The sequence below is a fragment of the Eschrichtius robustus genome, chromosome 3 (assembly GCF_028021215.1).
Source record: "Eschrichtius robustus isolate mEscRob2 chromosome 3, mEscRob2.pri, whole genome shotgun sequence".
NCBI classification, from domain to species: domain Eukaryota; kingdom Metazoa; phylum Chordata; class Mammalia; order Artiodactyla; family Eschrichtiidae; genus Eschrichtius; species Eschrichtius robustus.
This window is the reverse complement of record NC_090826.1, coordinates 157,112,300-157,137,362: the sequence shown is the minus strand read 5'-3', so window position 1 is coordinate 157,137,362 and position 25,063 is coordinate 157,112,300. Positions and strand designations below refer to the sequence as shown.

General features: G+C 41.7%; 1 protein-coding gene across 7 annotated transcripts in view; it reads right to left on the bottom strand.

Annotated features, from left to right (window-relative positions):
• SRGAP2 (SLIT-ROBO Rho GTPase activating protein 2) overlaps positions 1–25,063 on the bottom strand; it is a 234,114-nt gene that overhangs the window by 205,822 nt on the left and 3,229 nt on the right. The window lies entirely within an intron of this gene.

Genomic DNA, 25,063 nt, shown 5'->3' with positions numbered 1-25,063 from the left:
AATGTCACCTTAGAAAAGCAGAGACTGCATTCTGGGTCACCCCCTGTGGCCACTCTAGGGTTTCAGCTAGGTAGGACACCATCTTCTATCTTGCTGGGGCAATGCCGGCTATGAAGAGGGGCAGGCCCCTTCTCTTCCTTTACTGGATGCTACACAGCAACCTGGCCAGACATCCGAACCCTCTGGAATGTGCCAGACATTCTGGTCAAAATCCGGGACTTGGGAACAGCATATCGGGAAGTGTCTCTCCTCGGAACCTAGCTCAGGTGCAAAGGGAGAGTTCTCTCCCAGACCCGCCCTACATAACTATGAAATTCAGGGTTTGCTCATTTTTCAGAGCTGGGATCTTCAACACCTTTGGGGATTCATTCATCAGATATGGAATTCGGATTGCTTAAGGCCTTAGGGAACTGCAACTAAGCAGCAGAGAGCTGGTTTCCATGGAGGAGACTGAGCAGACGATCCGGGAGTCAGGCATCCCCTAGAGGTCGTCTCCTCCAACACCCCATCACCTCCGGCTCCCCTCTGCAGACTACAGGGAAGCCAGTACAGGCAGGTGAGTGGGTGTCCTGTTCTTCAAGCTCTCCTGAGAGGGGAACCCACACGAACTTTCTGTAGCCTGGGAAGGAGGAACCAACACTGGAGTAACCAACCTACTGGCTTCCCATTCACTCTCATAACAACACGATGAGGCTGGCTGGCTACCAGCCTGTATTCTCTGCAGCAGGATAGAGCTAAAAAGGCTGTCAAATCGGAGTATGGGGCAATGAAGAGAGCACTGGATTAGACATCAAAAGATCTTGGAGGGGGGATTAATTAATGCAAAAGGAACAGGAGAGAATTTGAGGGGATATAGAAATGCTCAGCATGTTACAACTGCGGTTACACAAGTGTGTACACTTGTCAAAATTCACTGAACTCTAGGTTTTAAGTGGGTGCACTTTCTAGTATATAAATCACACCTCAATAAAGTTGTTTTAAAAAGAAAATTCTGCATTCTAAATTCTAATTCACCTGTATTAAATGTGGGACCTTGGACAAGTCACTTACCTACCTAATGCTTCACTCTTCCCATCTGTTAAATGAGGTTAATAATTTCTGCCCTGCTTACCTCACAGGATTTTAAGGTCACATGACATTATGTATGTGAACCAATTTCAAAAGGCACGAAATGCTAAGCCGTTATGAGGTAACTGTAATTATGTTTGTTCCCCGGCACTTGGGACCTCCTTGCTATATATATTTCCTGATGATCTTCAGGTGCGGAGGGAAATTCTGTTCTAATTAATAGCTGATGGTTCAAAAATCTTCCCTCCGGAAAACCTTGACCTGAGTATTCTTTCCGCTCGCCCACTTCTTCACTATGTAAAGGTCACTTACTATGGGCGTGTGGGCCTTTCTGGTTCCCACAGATAAGCTCCCAACATGGAGCACAGCTACTGAGCATGGCCATCTGACCAGAATGCAGACACCATGGCAGATACCATTCTGGAAGTGTGCACCCTCCCCTTCCTGGGGAAACTAGTGAGTTGGCATTTACCCGTGGCCACAGAGCACCCTTTCAGGCAGAGGAAAAGGAAAGAAAATGCAGGATCTTCTCACAAAAGGACTAAAGGGGAAAAACTCGGAAGCCTGGGCAGTTAGGTACAAACCCCCCTGCTAAAATTAGCTAAAAGGGACTGAGATCATCGAATCCAACTTCTTCATTATCAAACTTAGAAAACTAATTCTCTGAGAGGGCAAGAGTTCAAGGCTAAGCAAAACTGGTTTTTTGTTTTGTTTTTGGCCGTGCCATATGGCTTGCGGGATCTTAGTTCCTTGACCAGGGATTGAACCCGCGCCCTCAGACAGTGAAAGCTCTGAGTCCTAACCACTGGACCACCAGGGAACTCCCTAAGCAAAATTGTTAAGTAGGTTCAATTGCAGGTGCCGCAACCTTCTAGTTCTGGCCACGTGTACATGGGCACTTTCCCCTGAGATGCTCTCCTTCCCTAATTTGGCATCTAGTAGGCTTAGACCCTTATCAAAACCTCTCATAGGAAACAAATGCAATCTCACACTCAAGTATAAATACACAAATAGCACTTTTGAGTAATGTGAGGGAAGAGACCATTGTAAACAGGTAAAGCTAATAGTGGAAGAGACGTCTTCATCCCATCCCCCCACAGGGGACCTTGACAACAGCCCCCGAATCACACCCAATAGCTGGTTTTCTGCCCAGCCTCAGGCAAACAGAGAACTAAAGCTTGAAACTGTTCCAGATAAGTTCAAGTGGGTTTACAAAGAAGTTCAAGTGGGACTGCAGAGTTGTAGGTCTTATCTGCAGGCCTGCCATATCATTCTACAGAGCCTGGGCTGTAAATGGCAATGCTGTCCTGTAGAAAGGTGTGTTATCCACCCTGCATAAATGGAATCAGAGCTCCACATACAGTCCTGCCACTCATCCTTGCAAATGCTCCTTTTAAATCCATCTTGAGAATACCATTCATTCTGGGATAAAGAAGGTGTGGTATATATACACAATGGACTATTACTCAGCCATAAAAAAAGAATGAAATAATGTCATTTGCAGCAACATGGATGGACCTACAGGTTATCATATTAAATAAAGTAAGTCAGAAAGAGAAAGACAAATACCATATGATATCACTTAATTGTGGAATCTAAAAAATAGTACAAACGAATTTATTTACAAAACAGAAACGGACTCATAGACATAGAAAACAAACTTACGGTTACCAAACGGGAAGCGGGAAGGGGAGGGATAAATTGGGAATATGGGTAAACAGATGCACACTACCATATATAAAATAGATAAACAACAAGCATAGTAAATGTATAGCACAAGTATATACAAGCATAGTAAATGTACAGCACTGTATAGCACAAGATATATTGAATATCTTATAATAAACTATAATGTAAAAAAAATTTTTTAAGAATATATATATATATATATACACATTAAAAAAAAAAGAATACCATTCATTCTAGTTTCGCCTGGTGGAGAGAGAAAACAAGTCTCACACCTGTCTACTTTTCACCTAGTCAAAGCCACCAACATTACTCACTTGATTACTGCCAAGAGTCCAACTAATACCCTTGCTTCCACTTTTTACCAGCTAATGTCTGTTTTCCACTCAGCAAGCAGCGTGATCTTAAAAATAAATAAATAAATCAGACATTCCACTCCACTGCAGCTGCCCTCCAGTGGCCTCCCACTGCACCCACCGGAATCAATGCATAGTCCTGACCGTGCTCTCCAGGCCGTGTGGTCTGACCTTGCCTGCCTAGTCCACCTCACTCCACATCTGTCTCCCATCTGCTCTCTACCTCTGGCTGCACAGACCTTCCTTCTGTTCCTCAAACGAGCACCTTCAGACCTCAGCACCTGCTGCTCCCTTGCCCCCAGATCTTCAGGAGTCACCTCCAAGAGGTCTTCCCTGACCACACATGGGTTAAGTAAGCTCCCCCCACACTGGTCCCTGCCAGCCACTCTTGAATCCACCACCTGATCTCTTTTTGTTTTTATTTTTTGGCCACACCACACAGCTTGCAGGATCTCAGTTCCCCGACCAGGGATTGAACGCAGGCCACAGCAGTGAAAGCCCGGAATCCTAACCACTAGGCCACCAGGGAACTCCCGCAACACCTGATTCCTTTATTTCCTTCAGAATACTCAACTACCTTTCATTACCCTATTAATTGATCCACTTATCTTTTTACTGTACATTTCTCCCACTAAGATTACAGCTCCATGAAAGCAGACAGTTGCTCTGTCTTGTTGGTAACTGTCTCTAGCACCAGACCACAGCCTGGTACATAGTGAACATGCATCACCGCATGTTGAGTGCATGAATGAAAAAATGAATGAATGAATAAATGAATATCTTTTAAACAAATTGAATTGAAATCTTTAAAGACAGGGTAAGGCTCTCTGGTAGGCCCCACAGAGACGGTGTCCTGGTTCACTCCCGTACTCACAAGAAATGCCAATGCTGGCACACACTTCACCAACAGGGAAATAAGACGCTGAGGTAAAATCAAGTGCCTCCATCAGGCATTTCCATAATTAATCATCAGCGTTCATAGGCTGAGAGTTACCTCTAATACCAACTCTAGCATCAATCTAAAGGAAACCTATTCATTTAAACTGACAAAAACATGCTGTCGTTTTCATTTCCATTACAAAGCATGCCAATGTAGCAGAAACACTTTGATTGATTGAACATCTTTCTCTCAATCCAAGTGCAACTGATCAGCTTACCAAGGGACAAATAAGTTCAACAACTCATGTCAAAAGCAGAAAAGTCTTTCCTTTCTTTCTTTCTCTCTTTCTCCCTTTCTTTTTTTCTTTCTTCCTTTCTTCTTTCTCCTTATGAGGCATAAGTTAGATATTTAAAATACAGAAAATTACTAAGATGTAAAATTCTCTTTTAGGAGACACTAAACTGTGACACTGTCATCCATTTTGTTTGAAATAAGGTAAGATGTATATATGTGTGTGTGTGTGTGTGTGTATATATGTGCATATGTGTGTGTGTGTGTGTATATAGATATATAGATATATAAATCGGGCAACAAGTAACTAGAAGAACTCCTATTGTAACTACCCATGGAACACGGACTCCACAGCCCAGTAAGTGATGCACCACTTCACCTCCATCAACACCTAATTCCTGCTCCTACAGAGAATAAATGAGATGACAGAACTAAAAGCACTTTGAGTCTCTGAAAGAAAGAAGCTATAGAAATCCTGAAAGAAAAAAACACCAAACCCAAATACAGTCTCTGAGGAAAAAAAAAAAAAAAAGATATTGCCTAAAAAAGAGAGGCAAGGTGTTAATTGCTGCAGAGTCCTTCAGGTTGAAGAGAGCCACCCTTGACTAGCTTTCTGTCTCCTTTTCAAGGATCTGCAGTGATCGGGTCTCCTATTAAAATCAGGCTGTTTATTCAGTGGCCTTTTGACAGCTAAGATGCTAGGAACTGCTCAAGTGCTCAGGTGCAGCCCAGCCAAGCAGGCCTGCACAGGTTTCCACCACACCCAAGTTTCAGCTTGGCAGATAATGAAAATGGCCAAAAGAGTCATTAATGATTTAAGTATTCGCTGAGATATGCTCACAAGATAAGACAAAGGGAACCTCAGAACGGTGAAACCAAATCAAACCAAGAAGACCTTCAACAGTGGTGAACGTCATTACACAACTTTGGCACAAATTGAGGAAGCTTCCGAAACAGAACTAAGACTGCAAGATGCTAAGGTCCAGGCTTCTGCCTCCACTCAGAAGCAGCCCCACCGCCACCCCCACCCCATACCCTTCCTTAAAAAAGTATTCTATTCTTTTCTTTAAACTCTCTTGAGCAGAGTATTCAATAGCCTTTCTTTTTCAACCCTACCCCTCAACTGCTTACAGTTGGACTTAAGCAACTGCTTGAGTTACAGCCCAGTCCAACTGTACTGTAGACTAAACTTGAGCAGGACAGGACTAAACTTGAGTTGTTTCCTATAGACAAAAGTACAATGGTTGACATTAAAGAGCACCTAATTGCAGGAAAACTGGTTTTAAGCAGATTAGTAAACTCCATGCTTAAGGTCCAAGGTTCTCACACTTGGTATATTTTTCAGAAACATCCCCAACAAGATAAGAAGTTGGGAAATGGTTCCCTTGGCTAGTTAAGAAAGAATGTCATCTTAAAAAAAAAAGAAAAAAAAAATCATACTAAGGAACTGGCAGACACATGTCATTCTTTTGGACAATGTTTTTGCAAGTAGATTTGATTTTCTTTACTCAAATGTATCCAACTTTGGAGTTTGCAAGACCAAAATAGATACAGAAGAAGGTCCTCCAATTTCCCATTCTTGGCTCCAAAATAAATTAGTTTTATATTAAGTCAAGACACTGAGATTGCTGCTAAATAAGAATGATTCTAGGTCATGATTAAGATTGCTTTTCAGGACTTCCCTTGTGGCGCAGTGGTTAAGAATCTGCCTGCCAATGCAGAGGACGTGGGTTCGATCTCTGGTCCGGGAAGATCCCACATGCTGCAGAGCAACTAAGCCCGTGCTCCACAACTACTGAAGCCCACACGCCTAGAGCCCGTGCGAAGCCTGCGCACCGCACGAAGAGTAGCCCCCACTCGCCGCAACTAGAGAAAGCCCGCGCGCAGCAACAAAGACCCAACACAGCCAAATAAATAAATAAATTTTTTTTTAAGTTAAAAAAAGTTAAAAAAAAAAAAAGATTACTTTTCAAACTATCAACAATAGTATATCTTGAATGCCCAGCACTATGCAAAACATCAGGGGCAGGTACAAAAGAAGTATAAAATAGAGTTCCTATCATCCACACCTAACAATGTAGAGACAGCTCTCAATTAATTTACCAAGAGTATGTTGCATAACAAGATTATTTGTAAGTTTGTGTTTGAAGTGCAAACACATTTCCCCAAAAAAGGCACGCGATAGAGTTTCAGTTCTCAGGCTGGTAGAAAACTGACTCAGCCCACAGCGTAACTGAAATATCCAGTATGTGCAAATGAAACATGATATAGAAAAACCAGTGTAAAAATAGAAATACCTGACATGTATATGGTGCTTTGTTAGCTACAAAGAGTTTTTCATACACATAAACTTCACCATGACTCTGTGGATAGGTGATATTTGGTAGAACATGGCGATGTTGTCAACAGTTGAGGAAATGGAGGCACAGAAAGCCTAGAAACTTCTTCAAAGTCACAGAGCTACTAAGTGGCAGTAGGACTCTAACACTGGCCTGCCGACTCCAAATCCCATTCTCTTTCCACTGGTGCAAAACAGAATAAGAAATAGGTTGTGGAGGGTTTTGTTTGCTCTGCTGTTTTTAGACTGATGCCTGAGAAAGAAGAAATTTCATTTGAGAAAGATGAGGAGGTAAATGGAAACTTTTAGGGATGCCAAAGGAGGCGTAGGGGCACTTTTAGAAGCTTTCAACATTGACAGCACTGGTGCTTTATTGCTTTCATTTCACTGTGAGCCTTGTGGAGGGGCTTTTCTCCTTTCAGGTTCATCACTAGTGCTTTTCCGGTTCATCTGCCATGATTAAGGTATGTTGGAGGCGGGTGTTCAGTTTGGGCTCTAACTCATGAAGAAGAATACACCATCGGCAAGAAGGGTTTGGAAAGATTTCCTTGATAATGGATAAGCACTGGAAAAGAGAAGGGAAGGAACAAGTGTGATGAAGACAACCATGTGCATGAGGAAGACTGCCTGAGGCAGACAGAAGGCAAAGGGGATAGGGGCTGAGGGAGGCCATTATTCTATTAAGAGACCACAGGCCAGTGTAGAGTCAGTGCTCACCACTGCACCATCAGGCCAAGGCAGCTTGGTTGCAGGCAGACGAAGCAGGAGGCGGCAACTGCCACAACCCAGCTTTGCATAAATATGGGTCTCTCCTCCACAGTGAGGGTCTCCAGTTGAGACATCTATAAAATTAGCAGATGACAACACGAATAATCACACATCTACACCTTCCACAAAAATCCTTTTAACTGAATAAAAGTGCCAAGAGTTTCATTCATTCATTCATCCAGTAAAACAATAAACATTTACTGTGTGCCAAAGCGCTACACTAGATGCCAGAAAAACAAACATAAACAGGGACAGTCCCTGCCTTCAAGGAGCTCACAGTTTAGTAGGTGAGAAAGATGTACAAATAAATAAGTGCAAAGTAATGCAACTGGTATGAATGTATTTAGTTAAACATCAAGTACAGCATCAGCATAGTATACTCAAGCATAGACAGAGCCAATAGGTTCCCCAACACACACTACTTGGCAGACTTGCTGTTTATCATTTACCCATCTGTATACAGAGGCCCACACTAATATTAGGCCAAATCTACATTATTAATCACATATTTGCCTGCTAAGTCACTATCTTGATGTCTGCCCTGCCCAAGTTGTTGTTTTGTTCTTATTGGGGAAGAATGGGTGTGCACATAAATTTCACCCAAATTGTGTAAGAGCAAACCTAAACTTGGGGCGGTACAAAAGAGGTTCACCATAACACGGCATGTCATTTCAAGTATGGCCCAGAAGGCAACGGGTGATTCACTTTAACAAACATCCTGAGTCAATGTTACACAGGTCAAGTCTCCTTAAAACAAACTCCAGGAGACCATCCACCATTTTCTGTCACAGCAAATAAAATCTTAATGTATACTTGTTTGGACTGTGTAATTTACAAAGCAGATGCACAAGCATTATATTATTTAATCAACACAGCAACCCCTAGGTATGCTTATTACATGGTCATCTTATATCTGAAGAAGCTGAGGCCAGGAGAGGTTAGGCATTTACCCAGGGCCGTGTAGTTAATGTAGTTAAGGGTCAAAGCTAGGATTGGTGTGCAAGCCTTCAAACCACCATTTGGGTGGTTTTTTTCCTACCAAATTGCTTAAAATCTGGTTGCTTAAAATTCCCAAGCCAACTGTGGATAATCTTTGTTACTCAGAAATTTTTTTTAAAAAGGAGATTATAATAATTCCTACAGTCTCCTTGTATCCAGCACATTGGATGAGAAGCAATCACAGGCCATTCTGCTCAAAACAGAAATAACACTAAAAATTCAAAGCCTTTGGAGGTGATGATGGAATCCACTCGGTCCAACTGCCAATATCGAAAATATGTTTTCCCATAAACAGCTTTAGTCTGATCTCCTCTGTCAACAAATTCCACATCACAATCTCCAATCAAGCCCTCTATCTCACCATCCCAAAGTTATTCAAATTAGGACAATTAGCCACTTCTGCTCCCACACCTTGAAACAGCCCAGGCATCACCCAGTCAAGTAGCGCTGAACTCAGCCTCTCCCACACTCCCTTCGGATGCTTTTAAAATAACTTGTTCCTTTGCCAGCTCCTTGTCAACCCTGAGAGCTCCGGTGGTGGAGGGTGGTGGTGGGGTTTGACTTGACTTTTCTTTAATTCACAGGTTGACCCTCAAAAGGGGCCTCTAACCGAATCTCGGGCCGGAGAGAGGTTTATCAGAGGAGAACAGGGCAGCTAGGAGCTCAAGTTTTTCCTTTCCTTGTTTAGCTGTGCTCATCCCCTACAGGGACTGGGGAAAGAAAATGCTATTAATTCCTAAACACAAACAGTAAGTCCCCCTTCAAGGGAGAACATTTCTCAAACTGAAATGTAAAGAAGCTGCAAATGAGGTCAGGTATTTGGCATGGGAGTGAGGTGTCATCTATTTCACGGTTTCTCTGCAACATTCTCAATTTAGAAGAAAGGAAAATGACAGATTTAATGAGTGGGGTGGTAGGAGTGGGGAAGGGATGGCACTGTCACTTGCCTGATGCAATTCCTGCTTGAATGGAACTGCCACCTCAAACTCAGGATGTCTAGAATAACGCTCCCTGTTCCCTCTCTCGGCAAGCGCAGCGCCCCGACTTCCCCGTGACTATTTCTGCCATCGCCACCATTGTCCTCTCTGTCTCCCAAGCTAGAAACCTCAGGCATTCCTGACTCTTACCTCGGCCCTGGTTCCTATCTCTGCAGCCCATTTTCCTACCTTAGTAGTGTCTCTGACTATAATGTGGACAAACATGGTACTAAGGGTAAAAGAACAAGCAGGCTTTGGAGCCCAACAGACCTGGGCCTCAGTCACCACCCCACCCCAGGTCACCTGTCACCTTAGATCATCTGTCTGAGCACAAGTTGATAGTTCAGTAAATGGAGAATCACACTCCCCTCATCGGTGGCAATAAGAATTGGTCATATTTAACAACATATTCACAGCGCCCACTTCCGGGCCGGGCACAGACTGGTGTACACTGTGTAGGCAGGAGCGAGTCTCCCTTCCCAGTCCAGAGCAACCAGAGTGTCTCTGAAACAGGACTGCATGGCCCCACTCTTTAACCTAGATGGCCTCTATTGTTCTGACCGCGGCAGCACAGAGTCAGACTCTGGCTGATCTTCAAAGATCATCAAAATCCATCCAGCCCAATCCTACTCCCCTGTCTCTTAACTCCTCTGCTCTAGCCAGGGTCTACTCACTCACTCACTCAGCAAACATTTTTTGGGTGCCTACCACATGCCAACATGCTGCTGGATGCTGGGAATGTGAAGATGAAAGGCTGCCCACCCTCAAAGAGCTCACAAGCGCCTTTCTGGTAGGGAGAGTGTATCTGCGGGAAGGGGCACGGGGTGGGGTGAGGGTGGATAGAACCACCATTGTATTACGGTGTAGGAAGTGATGCCGGAGGGGTGAGCATGGTGGGGGCTGTGGGAACACCACCAAGGGAAGTGCACACACGGCCTCTGTTCTTTCCTCCTACCCTCCAGTTAGCCAAATCCTACTCCGTAAGTCAAGGTCTTATTCATTCTGGCCCACACCTCTCCCATCTCTGAATTCCTCAAGTTCTTATCAACACTACTCATTTTCAGTCATCCACTGGCTGATGTCATTTCTTGTATTGCTGTCGGTTAAATTTTTTTTTTATTACTTTTTGTATACGTTGGCAATTTTTCTCCACTGGTTTATGCGATTGTAGAGGATACCCACTAAATTCTAGACAGCTCTAAATCTCTCGTGGAACCTATATATTAATTATTGGTGGCATAAGTGATATGTTCAGGGTTACTGACAATCACAAAGTCATGTATTTATTTGGCACATTCTCCCCTCACCGCTAGGTCCTGACTTCTGCATGGCTTACCCTTGAAATCCAACCCAAAACAAGAGAGAAGACCCCTGGTTATCTCTGAAACACTTTCCAACACATAATTTGCTACTACTATAGTTTTAAAACCTTTCCAAAAAAGATTTTAAGTGTAAGAATATCATCAAATAAAATCTGAGGTGGACACCCAATATAGCAAACATAAAAGCAGAGCTGTTCTGGTTGGAGCCATGGTGACAGCTTACTGCTGCCTACCTCAGGAGGGAGACATGCAACTCTTCGTCAACACCCCTGTCGCACATTCCAGATGGCAACAGTGTTAACACCACTACAGCATGAAGGCAAGCTCATCTTGCCCACAAATATGTGGAAATTCAATACATGTCCAAATATGACATTACAAATCAAGGGGGAAAAGATGGCCCCTTTCAACAAATGGAATCAGAACAAATGGTTAGCCATACGGAATATAAAATAAAGTTAGAGCCCTACCTCACACCATTCACAACAATAAATTCCACATTTATTCAAGTCAGATTTGTGAGAAGCAAAACTTAAAAACATTTAAAAGAACACATAGGAGAATATCCTTATGATTTCAGGATAGGAAAGGTTGTGTGTATGTGCATTCTAAAATAAGCTCAAACGATAAAGGAAAAGCTAGACAGACTTGAGTATATTAAAATTTAAAATTTCCTATACATCAAAGAATCCAATAAAAAGTGAAAAGTTAAGCCAACTGTGGGAGAAAGTATTTGCAACCCATATCACCAACAAAAGATAAGTAACCAGAATATATAAGAAACACCCACACAACAATATTAAGAAAAAGAAAGGCCACCTAAAAGAGCTGTTTCTAGACTGCAATTCAAGAACTGCTCTGGGTACGTTTCCAGCTCAGTTCTCCCAGAAAACACAGTGAGGTGGTATCTTGTCCCACTGAGAAATGTTTATATTTTATTAGAGTTTATAATGTTTGTTACCATATATTATCTCAGTTTATCTATACAACAACTCTAGCATGTAGGCAGAACATATATTATGCCATTTTATTGATGAGGAAATTGAGACTCAAGAAGTTAAGTGATCAGTTTTAGGAAAATATATACATCACTTCCTAGTGAATAACAAAACCTAGATTTTCCACCTTCTAATCTACAATCTTTCCATTTAAAAAAAATTACCTCCATTTTTTAAAAAACACCTGTTCACACAAAAATCTGTACATGAATGTCCACAGCAGCTTTATTCTTAACAGCCAAAAACTGGAAACAACCCAGCTGTCCTTCAATGGGTAAATGGTTAACAAACTGTGGTACATCCATACAATGGAACGTTATTCAGCAATAAAAAGGAATCATCTAGTGATACACAAAACAACCTGGAGGGATCACCAGATAATTATGCTGAGTGAAAAAAAGCCAATCCTGAAAGGCTGGATACTATATGATGCCATGTATATAATAGTCTTGAAATGACAAGATTATAGCCATGGGAAACAGATTAGTGTTTCCAGGAGTTAAGGAATAAGGACTAAGGGAGGTGAGATGAGGTGAAGGGGGAGACAGGACTAGAACACGTCAACATGAGGGACCCCTTTAGTGACAGCACCGTTCAGCAGTTTGTATCAATGTCAAAGTCCTGGTTGTGACACTGTACTATAGTTTTGCATGATGTTAACCATTGGGGGAAACTAAGTAAAGGGTACGTGCAAGCTCTCTGTATTACTTCTGACGATTGCATGTGAATGTGTAATTATTTCAAAATAAAAGATTTCCAAAAAGCCCAGAAAACAAAGACCAAAACTGCCTGAAATCACACTGCCCTGTTGTCGTGCCAGTCATAGGTTAAATGAGATAAAGTATGGAAAGACACTTCTCAGACTGTCGAGTGCTCTATTAATACCAAGAGGCAATCACTATCCTCCTCCTCCACCAGCCTCATCAATGTTAATCATTGTCAGACTATTCTCTCCCTTCTGGGCCTTCTATATCCCTCCACTGTGGCCCTGTCACTGTATTTGTGTAACCTGTCCATTCCTTTTAATAGGCTGTAGCTCCTTGAAAACCAAAACCTTGTTATGTACCTCTAGATGCCCACAACCCAGCACATAACAAGCACATAGTAGGTGTTCAATAAATGGGTGCTGGATTGAAATTAGCTCATGATTTCCTCGTTCAATACCAGATGAACCAAAACTGGTGGCAGTGGGGAAGGGAGGATACTGGGAAGAAGAACACCCCAGCAGCCATGAGGCAACGCCTTGAAAGTTTCATCAATTACCTCCTCCTTCCCTGAGCCACTGAGAACCCAGATGAAGCAAAGGTCTGTACAGAGGGAGTGGCGGCAGTAGCAAAAACATAAGTTCAGTTCATCAGGCCTCCTTTTTTATCCTGTTTCAAGCTCCACAAATGAAAGAATTGACCATTTATAGTTTGGGTCACTGGAACAAGATGGAAAGGTAGGCTACAGTGTACTCTCTGGAAAAGATTTTAAAGGTTAGCTGACAGCCCTTTTCCTGACATGATTAGACTGAAGAATTGCCGGGGGCAGAAGAATATACTAAATGATCTGTTGGGATCTCTCAGAGACCTCACACTCTGTCTGGGCAAACAGATTTGGCTCATGGGGTGGGGAGGGGGTTCCCACACCCTGAAAACAATGCTAGCAGCTCCTTACTCCTCCTCCACATAGTTCTCGAGCATTTAAAAAAAAAAAAAAAAAAATCCACAAGCGAGTGCTTTGCTGCTCCTAATGTTATCGGATAATTTTTCAAATTCTTATTCAATTACATATCATGGTCTTATCTGCAATCTCCACAGGCCAAATAGCCCTGCTTTCACATCATGCCCACTGAGCCTGCACAACACAAGTAATTCCAGCTCTCACAAACATGAGATCGTTTTACATTAAGTTTTGTAAAAGAGTGTGTGTGTGTGCGTATATGTGCATGCGCACGCCTGTGCTCAGGAGTGCCTCATCTTCTGTGAGGAACAAGGAGAAGACTTTAGGTAACGGAAGGTTAAAAACTTGGGAGGTTTGTTTCTGCCTGGATAATGATGAACTCTTTTTGCTGCTGAATCCAGAAGAGCTAGCATTTCTGGACTGGCAGCCCTGCTCCCTGGCCCAAGAGGGAAAGAAAGCTCACATGCACACATGTACTGTCAGAAAGAACTAACTGGTATCGATCGATTTCAGGCTTTGGCAGTGGGAACACTACTGTAGTTTTAAAGGGTACTAGGTGTTTTAAAATTGTATTGTCACTGGTCTTAAAATATCCAGATCAAGAACCTCATTAATCAAATCAACAGATATCATCTACCCAAAATGCTTCAATGTTTGTTTAAAACTGCTGACAGCAAAGCGTTGAGATAACTTACATCACCACAAATCACTGAATAAATAAGAGAGATCTAGAGATACAGCACAACTGACTCCAAGGACATCTAAAACACAAAGCTTACTAATGTCATTTAAAGATGAAAACTTAAACTAACATGTGGAATCTAATTTTTAAAAATGATATAAATGAACTTATTTACAAAACAGCAACAGACTCAACAGATTTCGAAAACAAACTTATGGTCACCAAAGGGGAAACGTGGTAGGGAGGAATAAATTAGGAGTTTGGGATTAACATATATACAGTACTATATATAAAATAGATAATCAACAAGGACCTACTGTATAGCACAGGGAACTCTACTCAGTATTCTGTAATAACCTATATGAGAAAAGAATCTGAAAAAGAATGAATATATATATATATATGTATAACTGAATCACTTTGCTGTACACCTGAAACTAACACAACATTGTGAATCAATTATACTCCAATAAATTAAATAAAATTTAAAAAAAGATGAAATCTTAAACCAGGAGTAGGAGAGATGAGTAGGAAGAACCTACAGTATCTGTTCTATGGTTTCTAGCCTTCTCTTAGGACAATTATGAACATGTAAACTCTATGTGTCAACTCACTTGAAGATAACCATTTTGGATCATATCTCCTAAAAATGACGAAGCAAGGAACTAGTAATCCATCTTTCTACTTTCTAGCTGAGAAGCTGAGAATCCCAAAAGTGGTAGGACTTGTCCAACATGACATAGCTAGTCTTCCATGGCCCTACAGCCCTCCTTCCCTCCCTGTGAATGATATTTTTTAAATGCTGTACTGATAAAAATATGAGCTGTCATCACTATTAATGGTACTCATTTTAAAATGACAGACTGTTACTTAGCCTATTCATTAGGTGGAAAGAAAACAAACACAAACGTGGAACACTTCCACTCCATATTACAGCATACCTCATCACAATCCACAAAGAAATCCCTTAGTTGACAAAGGGCTTAACACATGGAGAGGAATATAAGAGGCAAGAGGCCATCCTACATCCTGGGAGAGCCTGAAGTCACTTACCCCACAGCCCAGATGTCTAGATTAACCCTACCCAGTTCCGCATCCATGCCACCTCCGCCCAGTTTGTCCCAGACCAGATGTCAGGGATTAAAAACCTCCTACTTCCTTATTCCATAATTTTAATTTAAGACAATCACCCAACTTCCATTTTCTTTTTCTTTTAAACTCAAGTTCTGCACACAACATAAATTTCTATAATACCCAGCGTTAACACAAGTTCCACCTCTGGCCCATGACCATTGATGAGGAAAACCATATACACCAGTATCAGGGGAGAATTTTCTCACTCTGTAAGTCTCTGAGCTTACTGGAAGTCCTAGGTTTAATATATTTATCCTGATTAAAGCATTTATTGTCCCTAGTAACCCAGTCACAAGTCCACCTCTAGGTCAATCAAGTAACTATCCCTCACCTCAATTTCTCCAGCTGTGAGGCTCACCTTTCTATCAGATAGTGACACCTAACCAAGTGTCACTTCAGATGCTCTCCAGAGCAGCTGCCACTGTGCCACCACAGGGGTCCACGCTCCATGTGTGCAGCAGCCACACAGACATGGCAAGCCCTGGGGCTGGGGAGAGTGTCATTCAGACAATACAACGGGTTTTGTACTTACAAGTGTGCCTGCTAAATAGGGGCAAAACTGTTACCTTCAATATCTTCAATAAGCAAAACTAATGAACCATGAAAGCTGCGGCGGGCCTTAGAAATTTTCTAATTTAACCCCACTTTCCTAGATGAGAAAACCAAGGCATAGGCAGATCAAATAGGTACATACTAGGAAGACATTTAGAACACTGCATTTAGAACTCCTTTTAGCATCAAGATACTAGGAAATGAGAACAATCAACTAAATGTCCACAGCATTTCACAGTTTCAAAGGCATTTCAAATGAATTATTTCATTGGAGCCTCACAACAATGTTGAGTGGGCCTGGTTTCCCACTCTGCCTTCATCACTTACTAGCTGTGTGCTTTGGAGTAAGTTATTTAACCTCCCTGTTTCTCATCTGTCAACTGGGGATAATAATAGTAGCTACCTCATAGGGCTGTTGGGAGATTCATGAGTTAAGACTACACGTAAAGCACTTCAAACACAATTTAGACGTAAGAAGTACTCACTAAATGCTAGCCATCTTCATCATAATCACCATCACCATTAGCCAGGGCCAAGAATTGTTGTCCCGATTTTACAGATGAGGAAACAAACAAGGAATTTTGAGACCTGAGGTGAGTTACCCCCAAAATCACAGTTGTAAATGGCAAAGCCAAACTAGAACCAAGGCTTTCTGACTCCAAATCCAGCACTCTTTCCCAGGGAACCATGCTGCCCTGTAGTTCAGTTTGTTATGAACCCAAAGAACTACTGCTCCAAAATAGATATCTCAGTCAAGATGCTTTCCCAAAGAGCAGTTTACTCATCTGACAAGATCTGGCCCAATTACCCTCACCCCCCTAAAATAAATAAATAAACACAAGAAAAAGACTAGTGGGAAAAAGGAGCAGATCTCCAAGGGGTTTCAACGTTTGGAGAAATTGGTGCCAACTCTTCAGAAACAGGATGTATTTCTTAAAGCTCCTGGCATATCACGTCTTGGCCAGCTCACGCTCCTGGATCCCTTTGTTTTCTGTGCTTAGTCTTCCTGTGGAGCCCATGGCTGGTGAGGTCACCTTCTCCAGGGTGAGCACTCAGACCCTACTATGATTTGAAAGGCAGAATCTGGGCTCAGGCAGCAAAGACAAGGTCCCAACTTTCATGATGCCTTTTGGGTCACCTGCCCACTGATTAGTGCATTTTTAGAAGAAAAGGTTAAAAAAAAAAAAGGCTCTGCCTTCTCCCTAACAGATGGCATCCTAAAATACTCATAGAAATGGAGGAGGTGCACTTCCCAGCTGCTCTTCCTTCCTCATGAATGTATATTTCAAGTTCAGAACCCTTCATTCACAATGTATAAATAAAGTCAAGGCTACTTAATACCAAATGACTAGAAAAACCAGCGGGGAGAGTTTTTCTGTTGGGCACTTTGGACCTTTCTTCCCCTTTTACCATAGACCATGCAGCTGCTTCTAATAAGGCAATAGCTCTCTCCAAAACCATGCCTTGAAAAAGTATCCCAGCAGTTCTTCTTCAGGTCAACTCTGTTTTAACTCCTGGTCAAAACAGACCTAAACTTTCTCAAATTTAGACCTGGAATATCTGTTTTAAATGATGAATAAATCCTGGACAAATGTAGAATGTGTTTTGCTTCAATTACAGAAAAACCTTACTTTTGTTTTAAACTCTTTCAAATTTCAGAGTTAATATTTTCCTTGAATATTAAGGAAAGACATGATTGAAGAACTCAAGTATAGCTCTAGGGCAATGATTCTAAAGGGGCAGAGGGGGTAGTAAATAAGGAAAAACTTAACACCATTGGGGAACCTCCACAGCGCGACATTGTTTGTACTTGTCCCTGTATGATGATAATATTCACAATGCTTAATCTACTTTGAATTTCAAATAACATTAACATAAGGAGAAGTCTTGTTATTGGAGTAGGAGGAGAAATGCAGAAGCAAGGCATTCTGGCATTGTCAAATCCAACCTCAACTCAGAAAAGGTTCACATTCAATTTATAAGTATTTATTCATTTCCATGCCAGAAGCTGGACGCATGGAAATGAATAAAAGACAATTCCGTCCCCCAGGTGCTCAGCTACTTATAAATAATGAGGTGTAAATGAAGAGATTACAATGTAATATGATGAGTGCAATATACAAATAAGCACAAAGACACTGCTGAGGAGATGCTGAGGGTGGGCTGATTAACCCTGTGCAGAGATGCTAAGGAATCCTGCTTGGGATCTTGCACAGGGTCACTATGCAGAGAGTAGGGATAAGCAGGGAAGACTTCCTGGAGGTGGTGACATCTGAGCTGGGTTTTAAAGGATAAGTTTTCCAGGTTCAAGGAAAAGGACCCATTCCAAACAGAAGACACAGCATGGATAAAGCATGAAGCATGAAATAACATAATGCAGTAAGGGAACGAGAGGCAGTTTAGCCGTCTAGTGGTAAAAAATGTGATCAAGGTAATTGGGAAGTGATGGATGTAAACAGTCTATGCTATGACCTTAGCAGAACGATAAGTTTGGTTTTTTAAAAAATCACTTTGGTGGTATTATGCAAGATATATTATCAAGATCAAATTAAGAAACTACTTCTAAAAAAATTATTTGTAGTAGTCCAGGTCATTCATTTATGCATTCATCATTACAGCCAGTATATATTTACTAAGAGCCACCATTTAGGCTACAACACTATTCTAGACATGTTTACTATCTGAAGCGGCCCCCCCATAGTAAGAGTTACTTATTTAGCATTTAATACTTGCCATACATGGAGCTAGCATTTTACACACATTCACAATACACTGGCAAGGTTGGTCTTATCTCTGTGTCACAGAAGAGAAGTTGAGTGAGCAAGGATATACAGCAAGGAGGTGATATTGACAAGATTCCAACTGAGGGCTACTTCCAAAGCCTACACTCTTCGCAGTGCACTGCACTGCACTACACAACCTCAAACCATTCCTACCAGAAGTCTAGCAGTAGAGAGAAGACTAAAAGACAAATATTTAAAACCTAAGTCAGTACAAGATCAATGCCATAGCGCTATGTGAATGAACTAGAGAGAATGGTCATTTCTGATCAGTGTGACCAAGGAAGGCATCCCAGAAAAGTTGAGCTTTACTAGAAGGGTGAGATCTCAGTAGGTGGAGATGTGGGGCTGGGCAGGGAGAAAGAGGTATTTCATGAACAGTGCTCAGAACTTAGACTCTGGTGATGGCCAAGGTTCTAATTCCTGTTCATTCACTAGCTGCAGCCTCTGGGTGAGTCGCTGAATCTCCTACACCTCACTTTCTTCATCAGCAAAATGGGATAATAACAATATATTCCTCCTAGAATTGGTGTAAGAATTATGAAATAATTTATGTAGAGTATTTAGCATAATGCCTAGTACATTAAGCCCCAAACAAACAGCAAAATATTAGTTAATAGTATATGCGCCTAAAGAATGGCAAATAGGGAATTCCCTGGTGGTCCAGTGGTTAGGACTCCGCACTTTCACTGCTGAGGGCCCGGGTTCAATCCCTAATTGGGGAACTAAGATCCCGCAAGCCACGTGGTGTGACCAAAAAAAATAAAAAATAAAGAATGTCAAATAGTGCAGATAGGCCTCCAGTCCTTTTAAAGTAAAATGAAAAAGTATGGTTGACATGATAGGTTGCAGCCAGATTGAAGACCAAGTAATATTCACCTTGGAAAGTTGGTCTCTATTCAACAGACGATAGGGAATCAATCATTAGAGGAAAGAAGCCATATTCATAACACTCTGAGCAGATCTCCCATGGGAGCCCCCAGCCCCTCCCCTTGGCATCTGGCTCACTTGTGACCAGTTTCAGAAGAGGCCTGAGGCCCAGGGGACTAGTTCAAGCAAGGACTATAGGAAAATAGATACTGTCACTCTTCAACTTGTAACGTATCCAAGATTTTTTTCTTTTCTTTCTTCCCCTATCCTGTACCCTCTCTCCTAAACATGGTACTAGCTGAGACACAATTATTAACACAACTTCCCTGGGAGATTGTTTATTTTTATTTACTAAGGTTAAATAAATTTTCCAGGGACCAATCTGGGTGGCTTGGATCATTATTTAAAACTTGGTAATATCTGGCTTATACTTATTTATTTTTAACCTAATGTCATTTCTATAATGCAGTATTATCTTACTCATTTATTAACACATTATGATGAAGAAACTTTGTGATGGTTTCATTCACTTATCTTGATTGTGATGTTTTCATAGGTAGACAACATGCCAAAACTTATCAAATGTATACCTCAAACATGTGAGGTTTATTATATGTCAGCTAAACCTCAGTAAAGCTGTTAAAAATACAATAAAAGTTTAGTCATTCATGTAATTATTAAAAGGTATAAAATTAATATACAATGCTTATACTACCAACATAAATATATACTCATAATATGAAAATATGTATATTTAAAGGTTAATTCTAAAAATTTAATGAGGACAGGTGATTATATAGAAATGTATACACAGGCCTGTAAAACTTTGGTGTAGAGGACATTTTAAAAAAATAGGAATATACCTATGTTCATGGAAGCATTATTTGCAATAACCAAAAGGTAGAAACAACCCAAGTGTCCATGGATGGATGAATGGATAAACAAAACGTGGATTATACATATAATGTCCTTAAAAAGGAAGGAAATTCTGACACATGCTACATCCTGGATGAACGTTTAAGACATTATGCTAAGTGAAATAAGCCAGTCACAAAATGACAACTACTGTATGATTCCACTTATATGAGGTACCTAGAGTTGTCAAATGGGGGCAGGGGGCAGCTATTGTTTAATGGGTACAGAGTTTCAACTCTGCAAAATGAAGAGTTCTGTGGAATGATGGTGGTGATGGTTACACAACAATGTGAATGTAATTAATGCCACTGAACTGTACACTTAAGAATGATTAAGATGATAAATTTTATGTTATGTGTATTTTACCACAATTAAAGAGAGAGAGAGATGAGAGTTCCTACACATTATTGTAAAATCAGTAAAGGTGTTATTTTGTAATTTTCAAAGACATTTTTAAGTGCTCTCATTACTTATTTTTAAATCAAATAACTTTGAAGGTAACTCTCCCAGATTCCCCAAAAGTCCAATTCTGTAGCTGACCAGTTAAAACTATTCACTTGAATTGTATTACCAGTAGAGATATCAACTTCTTTTTCCCTACAACATGACATCATATTTTCCTAACAAAGCCCTCAGAGGTCTAGGATCTAAAGTAATCACAATTCCCATGAAGAAAACCTCTCTTCTGGAAGGAGAACCCTACAGGTGCCACCAGCAGCCCACGTTTATCTAGAGTGAACAGTGAGAGTTTAGGAGTCAGGGGCTGAGCACCTGCTGATTTTAAAAGGGTGTGGACCCTACATATCAGGGCCAGGTCAGACCCTGTAAACTTCAAAACAGAGAAATGATTAGGGCTTGTCTGGGCTGTCAACCTGTGTGGTGCATAATTACCAGATGGGCTTCTCCAAAGGAAATTTCTGTTCCCATTCCCCAAGAGAATGCCTGAAATTGGAAAAGTTAAGGACTCCTCACAAACCTTGTTTCTAACCATTGCTACTTTGCACAGCGCACAGCATCCCCAGCTCCTTGCCCACCACCTTCCTCCAGGGCCTTTTAACTTGGAGATACAGAGTACAGTACTTTAATTTTTCCAAGAGCTTCATTTTCTTCCAGGAGCTCACCTTACTTAGAGTCCTATTTTCCCTGAGCAAAGGAAGAGGTGCCTTCAATCATCTTGCAGGAAGATGATAGCATCTGCTTGGGGATTCCAATGAGATGTTTTACTGCAGCTTTTCACAAACTGATTATATTTAAAGCTCCCTTGAGGAATGGGGGCTGGGAGGAAAGAAGCTTCGGAGAAGACCTTTGCTGGCAGGAGTGAAGAACCGCTCACACCTCCCCGGGGAACAAGCTTGTTTAAATATCAGCAATCCGCATTCCCAAGTGTTTGTGCACACACAATATGTCTAAAGTTTTAAATTTCATCTCCTGCTCTGAAAGGGTCCTGAAAGGGTTAAACTGTTCCAGGCAAAGGCTTTTCTATCAAAATGCTCCAGATGGAAATTACAAAATTTCACTTCTCAGCTCTGTGGTGCTCACACACTGTTCTTCTAAGACATTAAAAAAAAAAAGATAAGACCCCTAATGTTCTCAAGAAAGAGAATTTGACAGCTCAGCACACAGTGCCACTCTGTTTCAGATGATTCCTTCTAGAATATTTGCATTAACTGTCAATCTCAAGTTTTCTGGGGGACAGTAAAAACTCAAGGTGTGGAGAGGGTACAGGAAAGGTAGCCTTGAACAAAGACAGGACAATAGCTGGGAGGGTTTGCTGTGATGTGAACTCATCCAAATGCCAGCTAGATTATCACCTCTTGTGATGGTTATGCCCTGCACCTTACCACCTTTTGCTGCTCCAATCCCCAAAGAAGCTAACTAACTAGAGGCCAAAAGGCCTCAGGTTATGACAATGAATCTGACCATGAATCTGTCAAGAATTTACAGAGATTAATGTATATGAAGCGCTTTGTAAGTTGAGCCATGTACAAATACGAAGAGTATTATTGCTTTCGAGTCAGAGATTGAAAGGCATGAACTTTCAAAGGAATCTGAACACCCACAAACCAGAAACAATGATGGTTTTTAAGAAGTCAGCTCCAAGGCAGACTAAGGAGTCACGCCCCTCATAAAACCACACTGGGGTAGGGTTGGGGCTGCAGTCTCAGAAGTCCCTCAGGGCACACGCAAGCAGGTGGTTTAAAGGGACCCAAAACCACAGGATAGACAGGGTCCCCCAAAGTCCATTAAGGGTCCCCTTGATTCAAACCACTCTGACTGAAAAGCAAGACCCAGGACTCTGGTCAGAGACACATAGAACAACAGCGGCCAACAATTAGACAGTTCACCTGTTCATTTTACAGAATGGGAAACTGAGTTCTAGAGGGTTTAAGTGACTAAACCAAGATACCTTTCACTACTACTGGAGGAACTTAAACTAGAACTCAAGTTTCATCCTAGACTTGTTTCCTATCATTATAACTGGCACTTTGGGAGTGAAAAGGCAATGTGGCCTTAATGGTCATCCCATTTCAGCAGACCTTACTATTATTGAGCATTTACAAGTGCCAGATACTGTGCTAAATGATTTTGATATACTATCTCATTGAATCCTCACAATGACCTTAGGAAACACATATTATGTTGCCTATTTTCCAGGTTAGGATCCCGAGGCTTGGACAAGTCAGGTAACCTGCCCAAGGAGCGAGGCAAGCGAGTGACAGCGCTGAGATTTAAACCTGGATCCCTTTGACTCAAAAACTTGTGCTCTTAACCACCAGACCAAAAAAGCAATTTTCTTTTTTATCTTGGCATCTATAAGAGAGGTAAGACTGGCAGCACTATGAGTCCCACACAACACATAAAAAGCTGAAACATCATAAATCTGACCAAGGGCTTCCAGCTAGCAGGGGAGCAGAGCCAATCCAGAACCTGGGTCCTTTGTCTCCAAGTTCTATGATCTTCCATGGAGAACACAGACTCTAGAATGCAAGCTTCATGAGGGAGAGGGCTTTTTCTTGTTCACTGCTACATCATCAGTCCCCAGAACCCATTGAAGGCACTCAGTAACTAGTTGATGAATAAAGAAGTGGAGTCCACCTGCTGTGGTTTGGCTGTGTGACCTTGGGAGGGCTTCTTTATCCTCTCTAAGCCTCAGTTTCTTCATGCAGTGAATAGAGGATGAAGTAATATTCACCTCCACGTTTTAAGTGAAGATTAAATGAGACAATTCTTATAAAGCACTTGGGACAGGATGGAACATAATGACCACCCAAAATGTAATCTATTATTATCACTATTACTACTAGTATCCATTGCCAGACTTTGGCTTCTTGAGTTTTTTTTTTCCCTACTCTGGTCAAATGATGTATCATAATAAATATGAATAGAATAGAATAGAGAATTGGGAGTCAGTAACCTGCTTCTAGTTTCAGATCTACCACCACCTAGCTGTGTGACCTTGGACAAGCCTCTTTATTTCTCTATACTCCCCTCAGCTGTAAATGAGGGACTAAACCATTCAAATCAGTCTCTTAAGCATTCATTGGGCACCTTCTCTGAGTAAGACATCATGCTCGGCCACCTATAAAATTCTACGATCCTGAATAGTGTTAATGCAAAAATATCAGTGCAAATCAAAAGAGTCCCCTGCTTGTGGCAAGGGTGAAGAGAAACCCCAAATAGTCAACTGCATTACATCATCTCAATGAGTAATGTTTGTAAATACACAAAGTATTTAATTGAGACACTTGTGAGAAATCCTTCACCAATACAGAATCAGCAGATACAGTTCTATTAACACCTATCAGTCCCGAACCTTCCAAAAAATAAACATGCAAAGTCACTTTGCACCTTAGTCAAATGGCGTGCTTCTGGAGAGAAATCTGGGAAAGTCAAAGTTATTAACGCTCCCTATGGCAACAGTTAAGAATAGGATGTATTTAAAAAAAAAAAAAAAAAGAATGACATATCTGGTTAAAACTGCAGGGGGGATTCCAGCAGCAAACTGCAGTGCATCTGGACAGGACACCGAGGCCAGTGGCTTATTGTTTACAAAAAGAGGCCCAGATTATGAACAGTGACAAGAGGCCAAGACCTCAGTTATACCTCACAACCACACCTCTCCCAATCCCAGTTCAACTGAAGCTATCCATCAGTCAACTCCCCCATCTCTGCAATAAACCCACCAATATTTGCAGCCCAGTGGATAGAAGGTCCCTCAGGGCACCTCCAGCATTGACCAAGCTGATGACATTAAAAAGATCCTACAGGCACAGTGGGGACTTCAAACTACCTTCCAACCTTCCAAGAGATAAAGCAGCTTCCCATTTCAAACTCTAGCCCTACTCGCACCCCCCGCAATCATTAGAGGGGAGGCATGGCCCTTCCCAAGTCCTCTAGGATAGGAAAAGGTCTTCTCACATTGGTGCAGGGAAAGAAGGAGGGGCCCCTCCCTCTGTACTCCGAAACAAAGGAAAACCCAGAGCTCCAACCATGTGGTGTAACATTCAAGGCCACCCACCTCTCCCACTACCCAGCTGAAGTCTCAGTGGGCTAGAGCCACATGGCTCTTTCCAGTGACTGGCCAAGAAGGGACGGTGCCTTGCATAACCATATGCTGGGGCTCTTTAACAGGCGGGAACCCCTTCTATGGGAATTGCTGGTTAAAAAAGGCTATCTGGGAAGGGGTTTTGATTCATGCGCCAAGTCAGGCAGTAGACTAGATGTGCTGGCAGGTCACTTGCTTTCTCTAGGTCCACATTTTGCTTTACCCCTCATATTTTT